We start from the raw sequence: 10,324 nt of genomic DNA, 5'->3' as shown, positions 1-10,324 counted from the left end.
TTAGATGGTGTGCAAAATAAGCTCTCATGCCCATCATATGCCAAATGTCATGGTGGCCTGGACACCCTTCCTGAGAAACAGGATAGATTAAATGGTCCTGTAGTTAATACTGCTCTGCTTCTCAAATTAGAGGCCTCCTGCCTACCAGGGGTAGATTCTTTATGTGTACTGGACTCATGAAAAAACCCAAACACCTGTGTGCTAGTTACTGGAGGGCTTACAACAACTCATTTGACCAAGAGGATCCCTGTTCTGACTTCATAGGGGTCAGCAGCCTGACCAGAGGAAGGCAAGAGACTTCATCCAATAGTATACTTCTTTTTCACACTTTTAGATTGGGATGGACATATGGGATTTTTCTTGAGTTTCCTGGGGTGCTGAGAATGTAATTCACAGCCACACCCAGGGCCAAGAGTCTGATTCAGACACAGCTTTTACAAAGCACTTTATTAAAAGGCACAGATTAGGCCTCTTCATTTCCATTTGAATCTGTTTTCTTGAGGAGTTACAAAGGAGTGCCCTAAGTCAAACACCTCCCTGACATTCAGGGGAACAGAACAATAGGGAAGAAAGAAGCCTGGAGAAAAACTTTTCTTTAATTGAACACTGTGGCACTGGACAGCTCCTAATCATGCAACTTGGGTTACTATCTATCCACGCAGGGATTCTCCAGAGAGATCCTTACCAGTCATGCTAATTTTTGAGTTTTCTAAGATGCTCGGCATGCCCTTCAGCAATCCAGTCCATGGCCATGTCACAGAGCTTGAATGTGGTACACATCTTGGACACAAAACCATGAACCCCTTCAGAGAGTGGCCAAAATTCAGGAAGAATACAGGAACTTAGGATCTTGGTAGGTGTAGCCCATCTGCAAGGCAAGTAGCAGTCCATTCATAAATTGACCATGAGGAGTCCTGCAAAGTTTTCCACTAGACAGGAAACATTCACGGCTGCATTCTTCTCTCTACTCTCTTTAACCACAAACCCAGTGGGATCCACTGACATAAAAAGGATCACTAGTTAACAGTCCATTTCAAACCAACAACAACAAAAAAAAAAAAGAAAAAAAAAAGCATTTTTCCTTCATGTTCTCAGAACATGAGACAAAACGACAAATTGAAACACACACCCACTGAGACACACAAACCACCCCTGTATTTGGTCTGCATCTATCCACTCTGTCCTCTGACTGGTGGGTGAAAATATGTTCCCCAGCAGTGGCCTGTCCTGTCTCAGCTCTGGTCTCCTTGGCCATCTCTGTGTAGTTGTCAGGAGCCAGCAATGAGCCAACACTTCTTTCTCAGGAAAGGCCCCTGTTCAGACCATTCAAGGCTTTTGACTATGCACACATCACTAGGTACCAACAAAGAATGACTCTGGCCTTGGTAGAGACAATCAAGTGAGCCCACTAGGAGTGGAACTGCCTCTGGATGCCTCGCCTCCTGGATCCCAAGTTCAGAGAGTTCCATCACCAAGGAAGTGAGGTGAGGTCACTTCCTTCAGGGAAGTGAATGAGGTCACTGCCTTGGCAACCACTTTGTCCTAACAGTTGTTTCCCAGGTGTGTTTGTGTGTGTGTGTGTGTGTGTGTGTGTGTGTGTTTGTGTGTTTCTTTAATGACCCAGGACTTGAACATAACATGTTTTGACTCAAAAATGGTTGTTTGTGTACCCTATTCAAGTTAAACAGAACCTGTATAGGTATAACACACATTGTTATAATCAGTCCTGAACAAATGTTGTGTCCCACATTGTCACTTTCTGCCTTACAGAAAGTGGCCAGAACCACTGTAAACCTCCTCTTCCTTTTTTCATCATCATTTTCTCCTCCACTCTCCCTTCTGTTTTCAACTTAGGCAGTCTCCTGTAGTCTGACAAAGAACTCTGGATCTACTTTTTGTCCGTCTTCAGGAAGGCTGAGAAATTTAGGTGAGCTTTTGAAGCAGAGTTAGTTGCAGGTTAAGTGGAGAGAAATAAAAGGCACCATTTCGTCTTTTCATTGGTAACAGGGGAAAAACTCTGTAGGTCAGCCCTGGCATGCCAGTGCAGCTGTTCTAACCCTTCTTGCCTCTAGTTCACCATCAAGTTCTTCTTAGATTGGACACATGTAATGTTAAAGCTGGAACAAAGCCAAAAAGTCTATTTGTTTCATGTTCCTTATTTCTGAGATGCAAATAGTGTCTTAACCAAAGAACAGAGAGAATATCTTGCTTGATATTCATGGTCCAAGACTGCTTTTCACTACTTAATTATCTTCTCTAATGCCTTTTCAAATAGAACACAGGTAAAGTGTATGTGAGTGTGTGTGTGTGTGTGCACACGTGCGTGCACATGGGTAAGAACTAGAGAAATGTGTAAAATTTGTCATGATTTAAATAGCAGCATACCATTATTTTCAGTTCTCCTAAAAGCATTTGTTTGAAAGGGGCTCTTCGTATAAAATTCTCTTCCCATACACACTCTGAATTCAGTAAGGATTATTTATGTCTTGTCATCTAGATTTATAATTTTAAAATTCCTTATGACTTGCCCCAAAAGTTTCTATAAACAACCAACTATATTTTTTCTTTATAAAAAAATGAATGTGGAATGAACATAACACTCTCTTGTCCCTCATATCTGCTATATTTATCTGACCCTTTATGAACATAGAGGCTTACTGAGTACACCCTCACCAACCTAGACACATTTCCATTAGCCTGAGGCAGATCCCCCACCCAGTGGCTGGAATGGAGCACTGAAATCAAAGAGGGCCTCACCACTCCCAGCAGCATCTCCCCATGTACCAGAATATCCCTTGATATATCACTGGGAATCATTCTAAGACACGGGAAGTCCCAATTTCAGCCACTTTGAGAACAGCTCTCCATTCTTAATACCTGAAGTTTCCATGCACGATATCTGTAATGTTTCATTGCTCTAAACTCTTCCCTTTTCTGAATTTCCTTGAATGTACTCCAACCCTATCCTCTCACATGGCCCTATGTCCATCCTTCTAGATTAAGATGTACAGCCATCCAAAAAGATTCTCCAGCTTACCTTTTGGTAACTCCTCTCATATACTCTCCAGTATATGATCTGGAAACCACTGATCAGTTTTCTGTTTCTATAATTTTGGCTTTTCCAAAATGTTTTATAAATGAATGATTTTATTCAGTTTTTATACTTAGGATAATACATTTGAGATTCATCTAAAATTAGTATGGCAAATAAATAGTAGCCTGACTCAACTTCTGATGACTAGTTTTGAGGTTCAATAGAGGGGACCTATAATTTGTATAAAGAGGGAGGTAAGAAAATAACACCAACTTAATGATTATTCGAGGGAGAAAGATCCAAAATTTATAAATGTAGATGAGCTTATAAAAACTAATCAAATTGTGGAAATCACACATGTAATCGAATAGAGGAAAAAGAATCTCCAGTACTACTAAAAACCACCTGCCATACTAGATCAAATACAGCAAGCACATCCTTTCAAATGCACAGCTGAACCAAGAAGAAAATAAGTGAATTCTTCAGTAGGGTGAAGAAAGAAGAATAGAGTGTTAAGCAACTGCTAAAGTTTCAGTTGCCCTAGAGTTTTTTTTTTTTTAATAAGAACATAAAAACAAAGGTTTTGACCTGAGAAAGAACATAGGAATTGGGATTCTCCACACAGAGAAGCACTTCTATAATACAATTCAACTTCTGTAATGGGCTAGGGTAAAAGGAAAAAAATCTACTTTCAACAAAGAGAGCCTGCAAGAACAATTGGTTTGTGCCAGCCTTATTTCTAGATGAAGATAAAAAAGTTTCCCCTGAGACTTCCTACAGGTTTGACTTAAATTTACACAACTTGGCAGGGTTTCAGAAACCAGCAGCAAGAACTTGGAGTGCATAGGTCTTTAGAGAGCCCCAGAACTCCTGGCAGAAACAAAAAAAAAATCCCTATGGAGAAGTACATTCTCAACAAAGGTTCCTGAGGATTCCCACAGAACAACCTTAACTGAGAATGAGCTCACAATCAAAAATTATAAAGTATGTTAGAAAACCTCACTGGGGGAAATGGTCAGTAGCAAAAGAAATAAAAATGAACTCTCCCTTCACCCAGAACTTCAGATGTTGAGAATTATCAGATATGTTTTATACCTAAATTTAAACAATTTAAAAATCAAATTAAAAACTTGAATATGAAAAAACCTGAACAGGGAAAACAGTATATTATATGCAACTGATTAGAGAATTAATTGAAATGAAAAAATTGAAATGAAAAAACCTGAACAGGGAAAACAGTATATTATATGCAACTGATTAGAGAATTAATTGAAATGAAAGATGACTCTGGAATAACTATCCAGACAGGAAAACAGAGGGACTAGCAGACAATATGAGTGTGTAACAACAAAAATTTAATGATATGTCATTACATTAGAGTTAGGAAATGATAGAAAAGAGAAAACTGGGGAAAGAAAGTATTCACAAGATAATGGCTAGGATATTTTTTCTGAAATTGATGAAGGATATGAAACTTCAAATTCAAGAAACATAATGAATACAAAACAGGTTAAATAAAAAGAACATCTTTCATTGTAATGGTTGAACTCATAAGGGGAGGGAGACAGCAACAACTGAAGAAAGCCTATAGGATAATATTTTCAAAAGGTGAAGGAAAAATGGAAAAATATACTCTGCCAAATTATTATCTGAAATGAAAACAAAATGGAGAATTTACCAACAAATTATCCTCTTAGAAAGAACTTATACAGTTTGTATTTCAAATGGAAACAAACAAAACTCAAGGGATGAAGCATGAGAAGGAAGATGATTTGATAAATTACTAAATATAGATAAGTAAAATAAAATAATAGTGTCTAATATGTGTCTTTATAAACATAGACAATAAAAATATAATGCTAGACCCTAATAAGAGATGGTACAAGTTTTATAAGATTTAAAGCATTGTAATGTTTATGAATTGTTTTCCAGGTGAGTAAAATTAAAATTTAACTGTAAACTTTTAGTTAGATATCCAGAGTTAAATGTTGGGAGGCTGAGACAGGAGATCACAAGTTCAAGAAAAGCCTCAGCAGCTTAGTGAGGCCCTAAGCAACTTAGAAAGACCATGTCTCAAAATAAAAAAAATGGGGTCTGTGGATATAGCTCAGTGGCAGAGAGCCTCTGGGTTTAATTCCCAGTACCCAATAAATAAATAAATAAAAGTTAAAGAATCATTGACTTGGAAGTAAAAGCATAAAGTGTGAAGGTTCTTCAAATATCCCTGATGGTTAAAAAAAAAGGCATGAAGTCACCCTGCTGCAAGAGAGGCCACGCTAGCCATAAGTCAGGTACTCTGTGGTGTTCCTGGTGTGGGTTTGTGAAGAATCTGAAGGGCAGTGGGGTTCTTGTGAGGCACACTGCATGACTTGAGTGCAGTCAGTGAACTTTCTCTTCTCTCCCACCAAGAAACCCCACAGAGGGGCTAACTAGGACACCACAGGGTTGACTTAAAACCAGGAAAGCATTTTGCAAGTGTTCTGACCTACATGGGTAAACCTGGAGGAATGTCCTTTCTCTCACCTCAGTACTGGATGAAAGAATTGCTGTTGCTCCTGAGGAGGTTTGTCTCCCTTCCTGTGGCTCCAGCTCAATACTCAAAGCACCGAGAAGTCCAAATGTGGTGTACCAAAGCAGACTTCAGTATCTTTACATCTGTTCTGTGTTCTATATTCAAATTCTTCTAATTTTCAATAATCCTAATGACTCAAATGAATCAGCCACCTCTTGTGAAGTCACACACAGGGTAATCCAACCCATGTGACCTTAAATGAAGTTGCAGAAAACTTTCAGAAGTATGGCAATACCACAGTGGTGAGCATAAGTGAAGCAATTCCCAACACTGCTTTTCTATTAAGGAAGGTTCTGGAATGGCCATCTGATGATGGTATGCTGCCATCCAACCAGACTGGAAGGTTGGAAGTGTCTTATAAAACAAAGTTTCCTGAAGAACCTGGTTGTGATGTTGCTGTCACTAGGCTGAAGGCCCTACGAGAGCACTAGTGCTTGGTGCCCTTGCATTATTTGAAGGTGGAACAACATATGAAGTTCAGAAGACAAAAGTGAAATAGAACTTTTCTATTATGAGAAGTATTGCCCTAAAATACAGCTGCACTTCATACACAGCAGTAGTCATAGAAGCAACTCTTACAGTCAATAAACTGAACTGTGTTATGCTATTAGCTTGGAGATGGAATTTAAGGTAGGACCAGGTTTATGGTATGTATTAGCCAAATGCAGGCTTACTGCATGATAAGTCTAATGGAGCTTCCGTAGGCATATCAGTTATACCAGGCCTCAAGCTTGGCAGAATTGCAACTTCTGTCTTCAAATTATGATCAACTTAGCAGAAAATGCCTTGCTGTCCAATCTTTAAAATGTGCTTGCCCTTTCTATCAACTGACCTGCCTGATTTATGTCTTCTTCAAATCTATGCCCACACCCAAACCTTTTCAATGTGTAAGAAATAAAGAGAGACTAGGTAACAAAATACTGAGCATCACATAGAGAATTAAAATCCCACAAGTCATGAACAACAGCCTAGACCTTCTGTGGTCTATCCCCTCAGTCAGTTCACATGTTGCTAGTAAGGCCTGTGTGGCTGTTTGCCTGCTACTTTATGTTTATATTTCCCACATTTAAAACAGTACACATCAGGTTTGTGTAACCATTGATTTTGTTGGTCTTTGTCCAAGTCTTATGATGATTTCTTAATGTCTTTCTATAAATTCTGTTTTGTTCTGCTATGAAACTTCCATTGAGAAAATCACAAACCTCTAGTTGAAAAGTTCATGTAAAGTCCACATTGTACAGAAGCACATATCTTTAGTGTCTCCAGACAAAAGAAAAGTCTTAAAGTTTAATTTAATATTTGCACTTTTGGGCACAACTTGAAAGAGGTACTAAAGAAAAAGTTGGAGTGAACCATTGAACCATTAAATATTTTTAGCAAAATGTGTTTGCCTTCTGCAGTACATATGCCCTTTAATTTTGTAAATATTCTTTTAAAGTAGAGATGATTTGTGGCTGTAACCAAAATAATACTTAATCATAAATTTTTTTAAAATCCTGTAATTTTTTCCAGATCTACTGAAAGTTGTTTGCCAACTATTTTTGTTAGAAGTGTAACTTTTTCCCTTCTCTTCCCAAACTCTCTTGCAAAGATAGAAGTGAATTTCTACTGTTTAATTCAGCAGATATCTAATACTTTATATGCTGTTGAGCTATGTGATATAATAGCTGCATGTTTAATAGTGTGTTTTGCTGTATAACCCATAAAATGATGATTTATATCGATGTCAGTTCATCTGTATACATGTACTACTTGGAAAGTGTTTATTTATGATTGTAGTCCTGTGGATGAAATAATTTCTCAGTGTCCTCCAACTTGTAAAAACTTACTACAAGAGTTTACGCTCCTCAGGAAATAATGAAATAGGAAAAAAAGAGTTAAGGATCACTACTAAGTATATGGAAATATAATGTAGAACTTCTAAAATACAAGATGGAAGATATTGAATTTTAAAACTTGATTTGAAAAAAAAAAGATGGGGAAAAGAAAAAAGGTAAAGGAGGATAAAATATAATACAAAATTAAGTGGGAAGCAGTAATTCCAAAAATATCAGGAATCACAAAATGTAAAAGGACTAAACTTTCTTCTTAAGAAGACAGGGATTAGATAAAAATTAAGACCAACTACACAATATTTACAAAAGAAACACCTTAAATTTAAGGATATGAGACAATAAAAGTAGGTAGTTGACATAAGGTATGCCAGGCAAATATTAAGCAAAAGAAAGCAGAGGTCATTTCATTAATAGGAAATAAAACCCCAAACTTTGAGCTGAGAATATAGCTCAATTGGTAGAGTGCTTGTCTTGAATGCCCAAGGCCCTGGGTACAATCCCCAGCACCCAAACAAACAAACAAAACCCCCAAACTTTAGACAGTTTTGTTAAAGAAAAAAAATTATAATGTAAGGATTAAAGGTTTAATTTACCAGGAAGGTATAACATTGTTAAACTGTTAGGCCTTTAATTACACAGATTTGCAATATATAAAACAAAAATTGATAGTCTAACAAGGAAAGATTGAAAAAAATGTACATCACAATAGGATAATGAGAACAGTAATCATTCTAGCAATCTGATAAGCCACAATTAGGGTTTCAGATAAAACTTCTAATTAGGATAAAATGTAGATTCCCAAAAGTGTCAACCCACACTACTTATGTGGATTTAGCAAGTGGTTCTTACAATGTCCTTATATAGTTTGTCATTTTATAATGTCCTTTTCTGGTAAACAAATTTCTCTTTGCCAGGAAGAAACATTTTAAACCAAACTATTGGAGCTGGAGATTTAGTTTAGTGACAGCAAACTTTCCTAGGATGCAGCAGGCTCTGGGTTCAATCCCCAGGACCACAAAAACAAACACAAATAAAATAAATCAATCTGTTGATCTATTTGTAAATAAATAAACAGTCATCACAGTAACCATTGAACCCATTTGAATCTTCTATACATGAAGATTCAGAGCAGTTTCTTAGACTGGATCTGTGAGGTACTGTCTTTCTTTGCTTTTCTCCGTTTTGAAACCTATATTCATTACCTCCTTTCCTTTTTTTCAATCCTGACCACCTCCCCCCGTAATAATTTCAAATCAATACTAATGAGTTGCATGAGGAGAATTGTGTTGGTCATTGAGAAAAGATGTTTCTTTACTAATTGTGTGCTAATAGCTTGGAGGCTTTCCAAAAAGAAAAAAAAGCCCTCTCAACAGAAGCAACTTTCTCTCACCCGATCCTAACTGTCTCTGAGGATCAAAGCACATACTGCACTGTGTTGCACAAACTCAGGGTCCTTGGCTGAATGCCCTTAGAGATGCTGGATTGTAACTGAGCAATCCATTACCATCTCTGACTCCTCCTTACTTTGTACTCCTAGAAAATGGGGACAGTTACCTTGTGGACCATAATAAACATGAGATTCTGAAAAATGCCTGGAAAAGTTCCTGAGTAGCTGTTATTAGGAATACTCTTCTTATCAGTATTATGTTAATCATAAGTATTTGATTGCTTACAGCAGAAAAATAGAGACTCCCTGGAAACCAAGGCAGGACTGGGCTGAGTTTTGCTGCCTCTGGTTTGAAAGCTTATAAAAGACTTCACTTCTGTCCTTTCTTTCTTTCTTTTTTTTTTTTCGATAATCTTGAGACACGTATTTTCTATCTACTGTTGTTTCAACGGTCCTCTTGAATTGATTCTGCTCCATATCATTTCAGCATATCCCCTTTGTTAACCTGTAATATCATGATGGCTGATATTTGTCAGGGGCACTTGTTTTCATACTTTTATATTCAATGCAAGAAAATATAAACTCTTGAAGGATAGGTAATTTTTAGTAACTAGAGATTTTAATAGCAGTGCTATTTTAATTCTCCTAGTTATTTTGTATTAATTTCTTATAACTATATCCAGATGTCTATGCAGTATATAGAGCCTATGAACAAAATGCTGGCAACCATTTGGTAAATTGTCTCTGAAATTTTCTTTCTCTGGACTTAGTTTTATTTATTCTGAAAGTAGCAACCCTTTGCTTACAGTAGAAACATTTTAAATCATTGGTACTATGATACCTAATGTCACTGATACTAGAGTAAATGTCAGTTTGAGTAAAAGATACTCTGAGAACCAGTGTGAATTCAGCAGGTAATTTAAGTTGTCTTCCTGGCCAGGCACAAATTGAAATACAGAAAAATTACATTATCCTTATGTCTTATTTGGTAGATTTTCTTCTTTGGTCTGATTTCTTTTTTGGTTTGTATTTTCAGGCTCAGCTATGTGAATCATGCAGAAGATCTGGCCTCTAAGCTCCTACAGTGTTCCCCATAGAACAGACTATCAGCACAGGCTGCCTTGAGCCATGAGTATTATAGTGACCTTCCCCCATGGCTATGGGAACTGATAGTGAGTATGACACATCTGCATATCCAATCAAAGTACTTTACTATCTATAGAGAACATACATGAGGAGAGATTCATTTGCTTATGTTTGCACAAACACAAGATCATGTATATATGAGTTTGCATTTTGTGTGTGGGGGTGGGTAGGTGGGGGGAGGGAGAGAGAGAGAACAAGCACGTGAGTGCACAAGAGCAGGGGTGGGGGACACACACACACACACACACACACACACACACACACACACACATATATATATATATATATTTAGTGGAATCCTGCTATTCAATTTCTAGCTTACCAGACACAGGAAGAAAATGGATTCCTTC

The sequence above is a fragment of the Callospermophilus lateralis genome, unplaced genomic scaffold (genome assembly GCF_048772815.1).
Source record: "Callospermophilus lateralis isolate mCalLat2 unplaced genomic scaffold, mCalLat2.hap1 Scaffold_550, whole genome shotgun sequence".
NCBI classification, from domain to species: Eukaryota; Metazoa; Chordata; class Mammalia; order Rodentia; family Sciuridae; genus Callospermophilus; species Callospermophilus lateralis.
The sequence above is the reverse complement of the archived record's forward strand: the minus strand, read 5'-3'. Positions refer to the sequence as shown.